The sequence below is a fragment of the Dipodomys spectabilis genome, unplaced genomic scaffold (genome assembly GCF_019054845.1).
Source record: "Dipodomys spectabilis isolate Male_0828 unplaced genomic scaffold, ASM1905484v1 ptg000068l, whole genome shotgun sequence".
Taxonomy (NCBI): Eukaryota; Metazoa; Chordata; class Mammalia; order Rodentia; family Heteromyidae; genus Dipodomys; species Dipodomys spectabilis.
This window is the reverse complement of record NW_024870745.1, coordinates 998498-1012508: the sequence shown is the minus strand read 5'-3', so window position 1 is coordinate 1012508 and position 14011 is coordinate 998498.

Sequence of the window (14011 nt, the reverse complement as noted above, 5' to 3'; positions counted from 1 at the left end):
AGTTTTGCACAGGGTATCCATCCAATTTGTCAGTTTCTAAGGTCTCTTTCATCTGTGATCACTTACCACTTTACTTTCCTACCCAAGGCATTTCCAGCCAGGCCCAGTGTTTTGGTGTATACTTAAGGAACCCACTCTCATTGCAGTATGATTTTCTCTCCTTTATACCATTCAACCTTGTTAATTGCATGTAAGATAACTTCTTGTGACACACAGTAGATTATGTCAGTGGTGTAGATCTTTAAAACACAAACTGGTTAAGACACAGAAAAGTAAACAATTTCTACTTAGAATAGTGCTCCCATCTTTACATGGTTATTAACTATTTAAACACCTTCATAACATATTCAACTGGAAAAGATTATAATTATATTATTATAGTTGACCTCTTTCTTTCTTTCTTTCTTCCTTTCGCTTTCTTTCTTTCTTTTTCTTTCTTTCTTTCTTCCTTTCTTTCTTTTTGTCATTCATGTGGCTTGAACTCAGGGCCTAACACTGTCCAGGCTTTGAACTGCCATCCTGAGCTCAGCCTCCTAAGTAGCTAGGATTACAGGTATAAACCACCAGCTTCTGGCTAAAGTTGACCCTCTCATTGTAAGAAAATTCTCTTTCTTTATTGTTTTTTTTCATTGATTGCCATGTCATAGCTCCATTTCTGACTTTTATGGTACTTAAGATAAGTTTTACGGAGCCAAGTACATGGTAGGTACTCAGGAGGCTAAGCTTTGAGGCTCATGGTTCAAAGCCAGCCCCAGGCAGCAAAGTCTGTGAGACCCTTAGTTCCAATTAATCACAGAAAAAAAATGTGAAGTGACTAGAGTTTAAGCCCCAGGACTAGGTAGAAAAAAAGCAAACAATCAGAAAAAAAAGTTTCATGGACTTTTCTTCCCAGACTGGTTTCACACACATCCTCAGACCTCAGCCTCTTGAGTTGGTAGGATTATAGGCATAAGGTCCCAATAAAAGAGCTTGGTCAGTTTTTTAGTCATATATAAACATCACTACATCATCAGCACTTGTTTTGTTCAAAGTTAAATTTCTGAGATCACCTATATTGCTGTGTGTTGTGGTGGTTTATATAATCTAATTGCAGTGTACTATTCATTTATGTAATTGTTCTACTCATCCATTGTAATGTAATTGATATTTGGGTGGTACTTAATTCCTAGCTGTTCTGAATAGTGCTCTATAAACATTCTTGTAGATATTTTTAGTGAACATCTTACACGCATTTTCCCTTTGGCCAATAGTGAGAACCATGTTTCTAGAACTTAATGATGTTGCAACTTCCATTCCTAAGAACAATGTAAAGCATTCCACTGACTCCCAATTCTCACCTCACCAGGTTTTCATTACAAAATTAAATATTATTATTATTACTATATGCCTGTAGTTAAAGAAGCACATGATTTTTCTTTTTTTGGGGGTCCGGTAATGGGCCTGAACTCTGGGCCTGAGCGCTGTCCCTCAGCTCTTCAGTTCAAGGCTAGCGCTCTACCACTTGAGCCACAGCACCACTTCTGGTTTTTTTCTTTTTGCTTATGTGGTACTGAAGAATCGAACCCAGGGCCTCAGGCAAGCAAGGCAAGCACTCTACCACTGAGCCACCTTCCCAGCCCCAAGAAACACATGATTTTTTGAAACACTGAAGCTTTAAATAACAAAAAGTATTATCTTTGCAAAAAAGCTCTCTCATGTTATATATTATATATATTATAGTATATACTATGTATACACAATTATACTATAATATATCATAGATATAATCTATGATAATCTATAATATATTAAATATCATAGATAAAATCTATATTATTTTATGCCATATATAAGCTATGATATAAATTATATATTATAGATATAATCTGATATAGATTATATAGTGTTATTTATCATGTATAATATATAGTATATGTTATATACTATTATATATCATAGATATAACCTATGACATATATAGATATAATATTGATATTATAGATACAATCCATAATGTAATTAATAATATAATATAGATACATAAGAATATAATTACTACAGATATAATATTTAATATAATATAGATATGATCTATGATAAATATACTGCAAAATAAACTATAAATATTTTGTAATTATAAAGAAATATAATAATCTATTATATATATATATAGAAATAAATCAGTCTTAACTGAAAGATACTTTTGTTCCAGTACTGGGGCTTGAAATCAGGGCTTCATGTTCTTAGATTTGTGCTCACGTCTGGCACTCTATCACTTAAGTTACACATCTATTTTCACCATTTTGGTGGCTTGTTGGATATGAGTCTCATGGATTTTTCCCACCAGGGCTGGCATTGGAAACTTAATCCTTAGATCTCAGCTTCCTGAGTAGTAAGATTACAGGGTTGAACCATGGATGCTTGGCTAAAATAAATCTTTTAGAAAGATGCAGTCTGTGGTTCACTGTAAATATGCTGCTTGTATGAGAAGGCACTAGGTGGTCATGTTGTTTTACTGTGGAGATCAGAGTCAGGGAGAGGAGGGAAAGGAAGAAGGGAAAAGAAAGGAGGGGAAATGAAGAGAAAATAAAGAAGGGAAGGGAAGGGAAGTGTCACGGTCGCACTATTATCATATAGAGATAACCTTATGATTTGTTCTTCATAATTAATTAATGGTTTAAATTCTTTATGTTAGCTGGGTACTTATGGCTCATGCTTGTAATCCTTGCTACTCAGAAGGCTGAGATCTGAGGATCACAGGTCCACCTAGGCAGACAAGTCAGAGAAACTTATGTCCAATTAACCACTAAATATCCAGAAGTGGAGCTGGTGCTTAAGTGGTAGAGTGCTCGCTTAGCCTGCAGGAAGCTCTGGGTTTGATTCCTCAGTACCACATACACAGAAAAAGCTGGAAGTGGCGCTGTGGCTCAAGTGGTGGAGCACTGTCCTTGAGCAAAAGAAGCTCAGGGATTTATTCACAGGAAAGGGAGTTTAATGTAAATAATATTTCTAGATAAACAAGCCATGACACTACTTTTCTACCCCATCCCTTTTCAATACATTTCACTTTGGCTACTATTTAAAAAAAAACTAAAGCAAAAACAAAAATTTAGTACTTGATATTTCTCTCCTTAATATAATTAAATATTTTAAAACTATCAAACTATAAGTAAATGTCTGAGCATTAAGATACATAGGTATCTAGGGATCACTTGTAGGTATAAAGTAGTTAAAATGACCCAAAGCTATAGCTCTCTTGCAAACAAAAGTCCTACACAAAAGTCGAAAAGAAAAGTTAAGCAAAGCAGACAGAAATGGAACTCTTATTTCTTTCAATGGTCAAAGCAAGAAAGATGCTCAAATTTTTATACAGAGATTAAAAAATAAGAACCACTGCAATACAAATAAGAATTTTTTCAATTTATAAGATGCTGGGTAGGAGAGAGAGTAAAAAGGATGAGAGGAAGAAATAAACGCCAGACAGGATGAGTCACATCATGCTCTCCACCTCCCGCATCATCAAATTTCCAGTCTCTAAAATAAACAACTTGGTTAAAACTCTTTTTACCAATGGTATAAAACCTTTAATTTATTCACAGCATGGCTAAACAGAAGCATGGTGTCTTTTTTGTTGTTGTTTTTCCTGAAAGCATGTTTCACACCATTCTTTTCTAGGACTTGAGATATAAGATCTTTTATTCCAGAGCAAATAGAACCTCTTGTTTGTATAAAACCTGAACTTGTTCCATGGTATCCATGAACTTTGAAGGGAAGAGTTACCTCCTAACTACAATAGTGAATCACTTAGGAGCTTTAACAATCCATTGAGTCATCCTTCCAGAATCTTCCTTGAATTTCATCAGTCTTTTCTTTTGTTGCTTAGAGAACTTGGGCTGTGGTTAGATGAATCTCATATAAGACATACTCCTTAATGGTTGAGCATCATAAACTTTCTCAAACAGGCAACTCTCTACATTAACCTAATTGGATTTTCTTGATATGCAAAGCTAGGAGGGTAGTGGGAGAAAAAAAAGCAAACTAAATGACTCCAAACCCAAACTCTAGCACTAACTGTACCCATAAAAACAGATGGCAGCAATTTTAGTAGAGTAGAGACTTACAAGGGAATGGTAAATTAATACATCTTGGAAGCCCTGCATTCATGTACCCTGTAGTCAGACTGTAGTAGTTTTACTTACATTTTTATTTCTATATTTCAACTTTCCCACCTAGCATGTCACATTTTATTGACATTGAGGGTTTTTTTTTTTTGCCAGAATAAAGACATATTTAAACTAATTGAAATAATATTGATTCCTCAGTAGGGAAAATGGTGCGGTTTTTTAAATTATAGTAATTTCATATCATGAAAGAAGTTGGGGTTATTTCTTCAGGAATAGTCACAAGTTCTTTAGACTTAAAGGTGTTTAAAAAGTCCCTAAATCACACTGGATCTGTATTTGTTGCAGGGTAGACCTGGCTGAGCCAGTGGGACTGGTCTCTGCTCTGTGTCTGGTTTTTAATGTCCACAGGCTTGGCAGGAGCTCCTGAGGTGAGAAGTTTATCAGCCCTGGGCTCTTGGAAAAGTTCATCACCAAAGAATGTCCCCCAAGGGAACAGAACACAACCCAGCTCTGTCATCTGTCTTCTGCTTCTTATTAGAGAAGTCCTTTAAACAGCAGATTTGTTTTCCTAGCACTTGAGCATGCTCAGATGCATTGCTTCATTTGCTGACTATTTCACTGATGGGGGGGGGGCGGGGAAGCAAAAAAAAAACCTGCTACAAGAATTTCCTTAGTAACCCTGAAAGGTCATGGGGTTCATCAAAGCACTTCCCATTTGGAGCACTCTTTCTACCCAGCATTTTCTCTAATAATTTCTCTAATACTTCCAGCATTTCATCTCTGTGGCCTTTTTGAAAAAGTGAAAAAGGGCTGTCCACTCACCAAAAAAAAAAAAAAAGAAAGAAAAGAGGGCTGGGAATGTGGCTCAGTGGTAGTGTGCTTGCCTAGCATGTGTGAAACCCTCGGTTCAATGGCTCAGTACCACATACACAGAAAAAGCTGGAAGTAACACTGTGGCTCACGTGGTAGAGCCTTGAGCAAAAGATGCTCAGGGGCAGTGCTCAGACCCTGAGTTCAAGCCTCAGGACTTGCAAAAAGAAAGAGAAAGAGAGAGAGAGAGGAGAGAGATGGACAGAGAGACAGAGGCAGAGGCACAGAGAGAGAGAAAGAACAAAAGAAAGAAAGAAAGAGAGAGAGAAAGAAAGAAAGAAAGAAAGAAAGAAAGAAAGAAAGAAAGAAAGAAAGAAAGAAAGAAAGAAAGAAAGAAAGAAAGAAAGAAAGAAAGAAAAGAAGAAAGAAAGAAAGGAAGGAAGGAAGGAAGGAAGAAAGAAAGAAAGGAAGGCAGGGATGAAGGAAGGAGGGAAGGAAGGAAGAAGGAAGGAAGGAAGGAATGAGAGAGAGGGAGGAGGAAGGAAGGGAGGGAGGGAGGGAGAGAGAAAGAGAGAAAGAGGAGAGGAGGGGGGAGAAAGATCCATTGGAAGAAACACATTTCTAATAATTCCAAAAATTTTCTTCCCATTCCCATTCCCATTCCACATTCCCAATTAAACAATTCTAAAACTTGCATGTGCATGTGGAGTATCCACACTCTCTCAGGTATCGTTTTAAAGGAATAATCAGCTGGGTACAGATGACTCATGCCTGTAATCCTAGCTACTCAGGAGGCTGAGATCTGGGAATCATGATTTACAGCCTGTCTAGTCAGTTAACTCTTTGAGACTCTTATCTCCAATTAACTACTCAAAAAAGTCAAAAATGGCACTGTGGCTCAAGTGATAGAGTGATCACCTTGAGCAAAAGAAGCTCAGAAAGTGTCCATTTTGCTTAACATCATCTTATCTGGTCCTATGTACAGAGCTTTTGACCTTTTCTGCTTATCCTATACATGTACTAGTTATTGCAAATAAGGGAAACCATGGGACCTATTATGTTTCTTTGGGCCTGGCTGAATTCACTTAATATAGTTTTTTCCAAGAGTTTCCATTTCATAACTTTCTGATTGAGGCATAGAATTTCATTATATATTTATACCACATTTTCTTGATCCATTCATCTACTGAGGGCCATCTGGGTTGGTTCCATATCTTAGCTGCAATAAACATATTTGTGCTGGTAGCATTAGAATGGTCTTGTTTGTGATCATTTGGGTAAATACCCAAAAGTGGGATTGCCAGGTCATAGGGAAGCTGTATGTGGAGTCTAAGCGAAATGAACCCCAAGATAGGGACACGTTTTTTCTTTCTTTCTTGCTATTGTTCCTAACGAATTTATAATGTACTATGTGATTTTTTTCCATTTTTTATTTTATTGTAAAAATACTGTACAGAGGGGTTACAATTACATGGGTGAGATAATGAGTACCTTTCTTATCAAGCATTGTAGCCTCCTCCTTTGTTTCCCCTCCCCATCCCTTCCCATCCTTCCCCCGCCCCCCCCACCCAATCCTCCTCTCCCCCTCCAAAAGTTGTAACGACTTATACATCTCATTGTTGCAATGGGTCCACCTGTATCCCTATTTAACCAATTTGTTTTTTCCCTTCCCCTCCACAAATTATACCAGCATCAAATACAGTGAAAGCAGGGGTTATACTGTGGGGGAGGGACATACAAAGCAACAAAGAAATAATCTTGTAAATGTGTTAGAGATAATCACATGTAAGAATAATACATTTGAATACATATTTTAGGGTTCATTTCCCTAACATCAACTTACCTGACCTTTTCTCTTGACTCAGAAATATACTAGTTATTGCAAATAAGGACAGAAGGGAACCTTACTTCATTGTTGGTGGGAGTGTTCAACCACTTTGGAAAACAATATGGAGATTCCTCAAAAGACTCCACATAGTGTTCCACTAAGACCCAGCCATCCCACTTTGGGGCATTTACACAAATATTCACAAACAAGACCACACTAAAGCTACCGGCACGACTATTTTTATTATCGCAGCATTATTTACCATAGCTAAGATATGGAACCAACCCAGATGCCCCTCAGTAGATGAATGAATCAAGAAAATGTGGTATATATACACAATGGAATTCTATGCCTCCATCAGAAAGAATGACATTGCCACATTTGTTAGGAAATGAAAAGACTTGGAAAAATTATATTAAGTGAAGTAAGCCAGGCCCAAAGAAACATGTGATTTTTTTTTGTTTCTTTGTATGTTCCTCCCCCATGGTATAACCCATTTTCACTGTACTTGACGTGGTTCCCTGCATCTTATATATACACTTCTCTAGCTTGGGGAGGGGAAGGGAAAAAGCAAAATTCTTAAATAGGTATACAGATCGACCCATTGTAACAATGAGATGTACAAAACACTATGTTGAAAAATGAAGTTTACAATTTAGGCGGGGAAGGGGGGAGGGAGAGAGTGTAGTTGGGGAGATGGGGAGGGAAGGGATGGTAGAAGAAAATCAAAGGAGGAGGTAACAATGCTCAATACCTTGCTTCTGAAACTGTAACCCCTCTGTACAGTATTTTTACAAAAAATGTATTTAAAAGAAGGAAAGAAACAAAATGTCCAGACCGAGTTCAAGCCCAAGGATTGGCAAAAAAAGGAAGCAGACTTCTATATGTAATAGCATTCAGGAATGATAATAATAATAATAATAATAATGGAAGAATGATATCTTGTTTTGGTTTTGGCTTAGTTTTAGTGCTTTTAGTTTTGGGTTTTCTTTTCGTGACAGGGTCTTGTAATACAGCCCAGACTGCCTTGATCTCTTAATCCTCCTGCGTCCAGAGTGCAGGGATTATAGACATGCATTACCAAATTTGGCTACTTTTTAAAATAATATAGTATACATAACCTTATTTTAATAATAGTATATATATAACCTTTTAACTATTTTAATAATAGTGTATATAACCTTTTAATATAGTGTATATGTATAACATTATTCACATTATGCTTTTTCTTTGGTTTTTGTTGTTGCTGCTATTTTTGAGTGTGCTAGTATTAGGGCCTGTGCACTGTCCCTAAGATTTTTTTCCCTCATGTCTGGTGCTCTACCTTTTGAGCCACAGCTCCACTTCTGGCTTTTCTGCTGGTTGCTAATCCTATAATGGTAAATTGATTAAAAGCCTGTTTCTATGTGACAATATTCTAGTTGTATGTATGTATTCAAATGTATTTCTTAAAATTCATGTAATTCTTAGAAACTCTAATATTACATTTTATATTATATATTATTATGTTACATAAGTTATATTACTAGTTCTTAAAGATTCTAATATTATATACGTTTTTTATTACCATTGATATATCTAGTTTGACTTTGTTGTTGGTGGTGGTGGTCATGGACCCTGAACTCTGGTCCGGGGAGCTGTCCCTCAGCTCTTCAGCTTAAGGCTAGTACTCTACCATTTGAGCCACAGCTCTACTTCTAGCTTTCTGCTGGTTAATTGAAAATAAGAGTCTCATGGACTTTCCTAACTGAGCTGACTTTGAACCACAAACCTCAGATCTCAGCTTCCTGAGTAGCTGGGATTACAGATGTGAACCATCAGTTCCTGCTTCGTGTGAGTTTCTGTGGATTTTTCTTTTCCCCAACTCCAGTGACTGAATCAGCACCTTCAAAGGACCCATGACCACATGTCAAGACTCTACCAAGTTCCAGATGCCAATGTATGGTACGGAATTTGGTCTCAACTCTGATATAAAGTAGCAAAGCAGGAGGAAGGTGGCTTTGTAGTCAACCTGACTCAGGTTTAAACCCTTGCACTGACACTTAATCTTCTAAATAACCTTGAGCAGGTTATTTTACAGTTCTCTGGCTTCTTGAAATAAAATTAATCACACTGAGTTATTGGTTCTATTGGTTGGTTTAAAGATAGTTGACAATGCAAAGTAATGCTTAAGTCTAACCTTGATCTGCTACTTTTTAATTCCTCAGCCTGAAGCATGAATTATTCTGTATCTAGACTCCTTCATTCTCAACATGAAGACACTCATTGTGATTTCTCATAGAACTTTGGAAAGATTAAAAATGGTGTGTGTGGGGGAGGCCAGTTGAGACTCATGTGTGTCTGTGTGTCTGTGTGTTTCTGTGTACTAGGGCTTGAACTCAGGGCCTAGCCACTATCTCTTCTTAGCTTTTTCCCTCAAGACTGGTGCTCTACCAGTTGAGCCGCACCTCCACTTCTGGGATTTTGATAGTTTCACAGACTTTCTTGTTCAGGCTGGCTTCAAATCTAAATCCTCACATGTCAACCTCCTGAATAGTTAAGAGAGATGACAGGTGAGCAATTGCCACCCAGATTGGCAGGATTAAAACTCTGCCTTATAACATTTGGAACATGTTAAGTGAACACTTGATGTTTTAGTTATTTATCTTCCACAAAATTTGTCTCAAGTTTCTAGCATTCGTAACTACGTGACACCTTAGAGACGCGGTCCCTTGAATTGTCCTGGGGGGGGTGGTGCTGGGTCTAGCTGTATTCTAAGACTCTGTGCCCATAATGATGATGAGAGGAAAAACTGGCCAAGTGAGCAAAAGAAATTTATATTTGTACAATATTCTAGAAAATACACTTCATTCTTTATTCTAGGACTTGTTTATTTAAAAATGTTTCTTATCATTGGAATATCTGATCCTTAAAGAATGAATTAAAAAGCTGGGTGCTGATGTTCATACCTGTACTATCAGCTACTCAGGAGGCTGAGATTTGAGGAGGGAGGTTCAAAGCCAGCCTGGGCAGGAAAGTCCTTGAGACTCTTATCTCAGATTATCCAGGTGTAGCTCAAGTGGCAGAGCTTCATCATGAATATAACAGCTAAGTGAGAATATGAGACCCTAAGTTCAAGCCCCAGTACCAGCACTCCCCCACTCCCCACCAAAAAGCTCATAACTCAGTTGCTTTCTGCACCTACATATCTGTTTATTTTTGACTGAAGTAGTTGGAGCTGAAGTTGGAACTGCTATAGCAATTAGGTTACTTTGAAAATATTTACTATTTTCATTAAATAGTGTTTATGCTGGGAAAAATATTTTACCACTTTCAGCATTGCTTTTAGAATGATACATATTTATGTTCTAATGATATATCCAGATTTGGAACCTTTCTTACATTTAAGATTCAAAAAAATGATATTGACATAATTTTTCCTCAAGCATTTGTATAATTCTATGAATAATGATTTTCTTTTCTTAACTTTTCTTTTTCTTTTTCTATTGTGAAAATACCATATAGAGGGGTTACAATTACTTGGGAAAGATAATGAGTACATTTCTTATCAAGCCAATAATTACTTCAATAATCATCCAAAATATTCTGATTGAAAGAAGAGATAAATCTATCATTGAATGGGGAGAGAAATGTGAATATTTAAAATCATCATTCAGACATATACTAGTTATTGCAAATAAGTCTGAATACAATTTTGAATTTAAATTTAAAGCATAAGAGGACACCTCTTATAATACCAATTGGAAAATAGAAGTATTGTACGTATTAAAGCCCAAATCTTTGTTCACTTAGTTTCTCCAGAGTTGTTATGAGCAGTTATGACAGGGTTTTGCATTGTTGGTTACTGTCATTGCTTCTTTTTACAAAAAGGTCAAATACTCACCTGTCTGTTTTCCTTAGACTACATCAGTATAATGTCAGGTACTCTTTAGACCCATTTGATATGTTTTCTTCCTATTAATTAATTTCTGCATATTATTTCCAATGTTTAGAAAGTTCTTCATAGCCATTTGGCCATTTCCTATGAACCCTGCCTATTTTAAAAAATATTTGTCTATCTAAGCCTGTGCAGTGTCATGAAGCTTCAAGTTATGACTGAGATGGATGGCCACAGTAGAATTGGAAGTGAACTTGTGACTTTGGGCAATAAATGTGTGCATTTTCGTGCTAGCTTTTTTTGTATAAGATAACTCTTAGAGATATACGTTTATTTATCTGTTGTACATATTTGATTACAATTTTAATGTTTGAATGATTGCACCCATTTGCTTTTGCTATGTACAAGTTACGATATATTTTCTGTTCCTAATAAGTGAAAATATAGTAAGTGAAGACTAATTTAAACAGGAAATAAACATTCTGTCTGTGCTTAAAAATGATAAAATCTTACTGTGTCATAATTCTTTTTTTTCCTCCTGGCTTCCAAAAGAACAGTGCTCAAGAATCAGCACCCTACTGCTGCCATTTGGGGCCTGAGTTCACACAGTGGAACATGGGCTGACAAAGGAGAAAGGCCAGTGTTGGCTCACGTAAGAGGGGTGGTCCTGGAAGTCCAGAAAGCAACTACAGCAGAGGAAAGAACTCGATTATACATTGCAGTGGCAGGAATAGGACCCACACATTCAAGGTGCCATCTGTGCACAGTCCTGCAGTGGTAGCCAGAGTTCAGGAGGACCAAGGCATGGCATTTGTGTGATCTGAAATGACCCAAGTTCAACAACGGGGATTTCTGACACAAGCAGGTCTTGGAGATTCTGGGCCATGTTTCAAGTCACGTTAACTGATGCATGGCTGAAGCACAGAGATTTGTGTCAAAGGCATCCGTGACATGTCTCACTGCCTAATGACCTGACCCTACCTGATACCGCATAGAGTGACAGATTCTGAGGTCACTGCCACCCTGTGCAGCTGCACTTAAGAAACCTGCCTAGCACGAGGATGCTTGGTTTGTCTCAATCCACAACAAGGAAGCCATATTCCAGTGGAGATCCTGCCACCAAGGAGAGTTATTCAGTCACCTCAAGATTCTCACAAAAAAATCAAATGAAGAAGAGAAACTAATACAAAGAAACATAGGCTGTGTGGTTACCCTCATTTGTGGGAGCTAGAATGTGCCTATAAATCTGTAAGTAAACACACTGGATGTTTTAAAAAAAACACAATTCACTAGGACATGATAAATTAGACACATCTCTAGGCAATCACACACAGTAAGACCAAAGGAGGATATCTTAGGAGAGGAACACAAAGGCACTATGCCTATGCACCTCTGATCATACAAAATGATATTTATCCAAATGAACTCCAGAAAAATGAAACAAGAGGTTTTTTCTCATTGCTGTTTTTGTTTTATTTTTTCTTGTCCATGTATCTGTCTTTTGGAGGGCATGCAGGGACATAGAAATGGAGGGACAAAGGAGAAACAAACGCAGCCGTGGTATTCACTGGACACTGTGGAAAATAAACTCTACAGCTTGTGGTTGGGCATGGGAGGAAAAACTGAGAGAGAGTGAGGGAAGGGGGGACATTGTCCAAAAAGAAATGGACTCATTACTGGACTTATGTGACTGTAAGCCCACCTGTACATCACCTTTAAAATAACAGTAAAAAATGCATTAAAGTAAAATACCTCAGTGGCTGGTAAAAGTGCAGTGGTGGCAAAGGTCATGTGATGGGACTCTGCCAGCCACAGAGGTCTGGAAAGCCTTAGGCCAATCGTGAACTCATGGCCTTATGCAAATACCCATGACACTCAGTCAGTCTCAGTCGTGAGTTGCAACTCTTATCCACACTTGTGGTCTGTTGTGAAGTGTTCATGCCCAAGGTGTTCTCTTTCACCCCTGCTGACACTTGAGGCCCTGCTTTGTTCACTGAGGATGGCACTGATTCTGCTCTGTACTCTCTGTACTTCTGACCATGTTGTGACTTACAGTGGTTTTTTAGATTGTAGTCTTCCAATACATGTGTTTGCATCTATTAACATACAAACATTATTTGCATATTAAACACTTAGGCATGTTCTTCACTTCTCAAAATCCATGGTCTTCACATTTCTCTGTTTTAGTCACTGTGAGAAGAGCTCACGGGAAAAGCTTTGCAGGCCTTGGCTAGACAGCTGGTGGGTACAGAAGTGGGGGCCTCAGCTGGGCCTCCCCCAGGACCTGGTGCTGTGTGGGTAGCAGGTGGTAGGGGGGGCCTGGGGTATTTGCACTCCAGTCTGGAACCATGAGGGCTTGAAGATGAGGGGGTTCCATAACAGGGTATTGGCCTGGGGATCTGAGGCTCAAAAATAGTCCAGGAGGAAGTGGGCCAGAGACTGCTGGGGGGAGGGGGTGCTGAGGGTGCCCTGAGGCCTTAGACCCCCACTGTGGCCTGAGGCTCAGACTCTAGGACCTAGAGCTAGAGGAGATTATGTGGGGACCTTGCAGCCCAGGAATAGGGGTTCCCCCAGTCTCTCCCAGCCCTTGCTATGGTACTGAAACTTGAACTTAGGGCCTTGAAATCTTGCTTTCCACTAAAGGCTGGAGCTCTACCCCTTGAACCACACATCTACTTCTAGCTTTTGGGTGGTTAATTGGAGATAAGAATCTCTGCCAGCCATCTGTCCTGTGATTCTCAGTTCTCAGGCTCTTGAGTAGTTCGGATGACAGGCATGACGCTCAGTGCCCAGCTCAACTTTCTTTTTATTTGTCATGTAGAGTTTTCATATTCAGGATTTCAGTTTGATTTTTCAATAATTCCAACTTTAGTAAAATTATTTGTCATATCTTTCTTGTTTCTTGTGCTCTTAATTTGCATCTTCTTTGCATTTATTTATGGGTTTATTTGCTCCTTTTTTTGTCAGTTGTGGGGCTTGAACTTTGGGTCTGGGCGCTGTCCCTCAGATCTTCAGCTCAAGACTAGTGTTCTTCCACTTGAGCCATAGCACCACTTCCAGCTTTTTCTACTTATGTAGTGCTGAGGAATCAAACCCAGGGCCTCATGCATGCTAGGCAAGCACTCTACCACTAAGCCACATTCCCAGCCCCCATCTGTATCCTTTTTTCAGCTCATTTAGTTATTCATTTATATTCCCTTTGGATTCAATTAGGTATTTATTTATCTTCTCTTGGATTTCACTGAAGTGTTTATACATACCTTCTTTTCTCTCATTAAATGTTCTTATCATTCTCCTGGTGATCTCAGTGTGTGAGGTTCCATCCCCTTACTATCATGCAGAGCCTTTGTTATAATATCACTTACTTTTTGATGCCTCTAATTGCCTTTCATT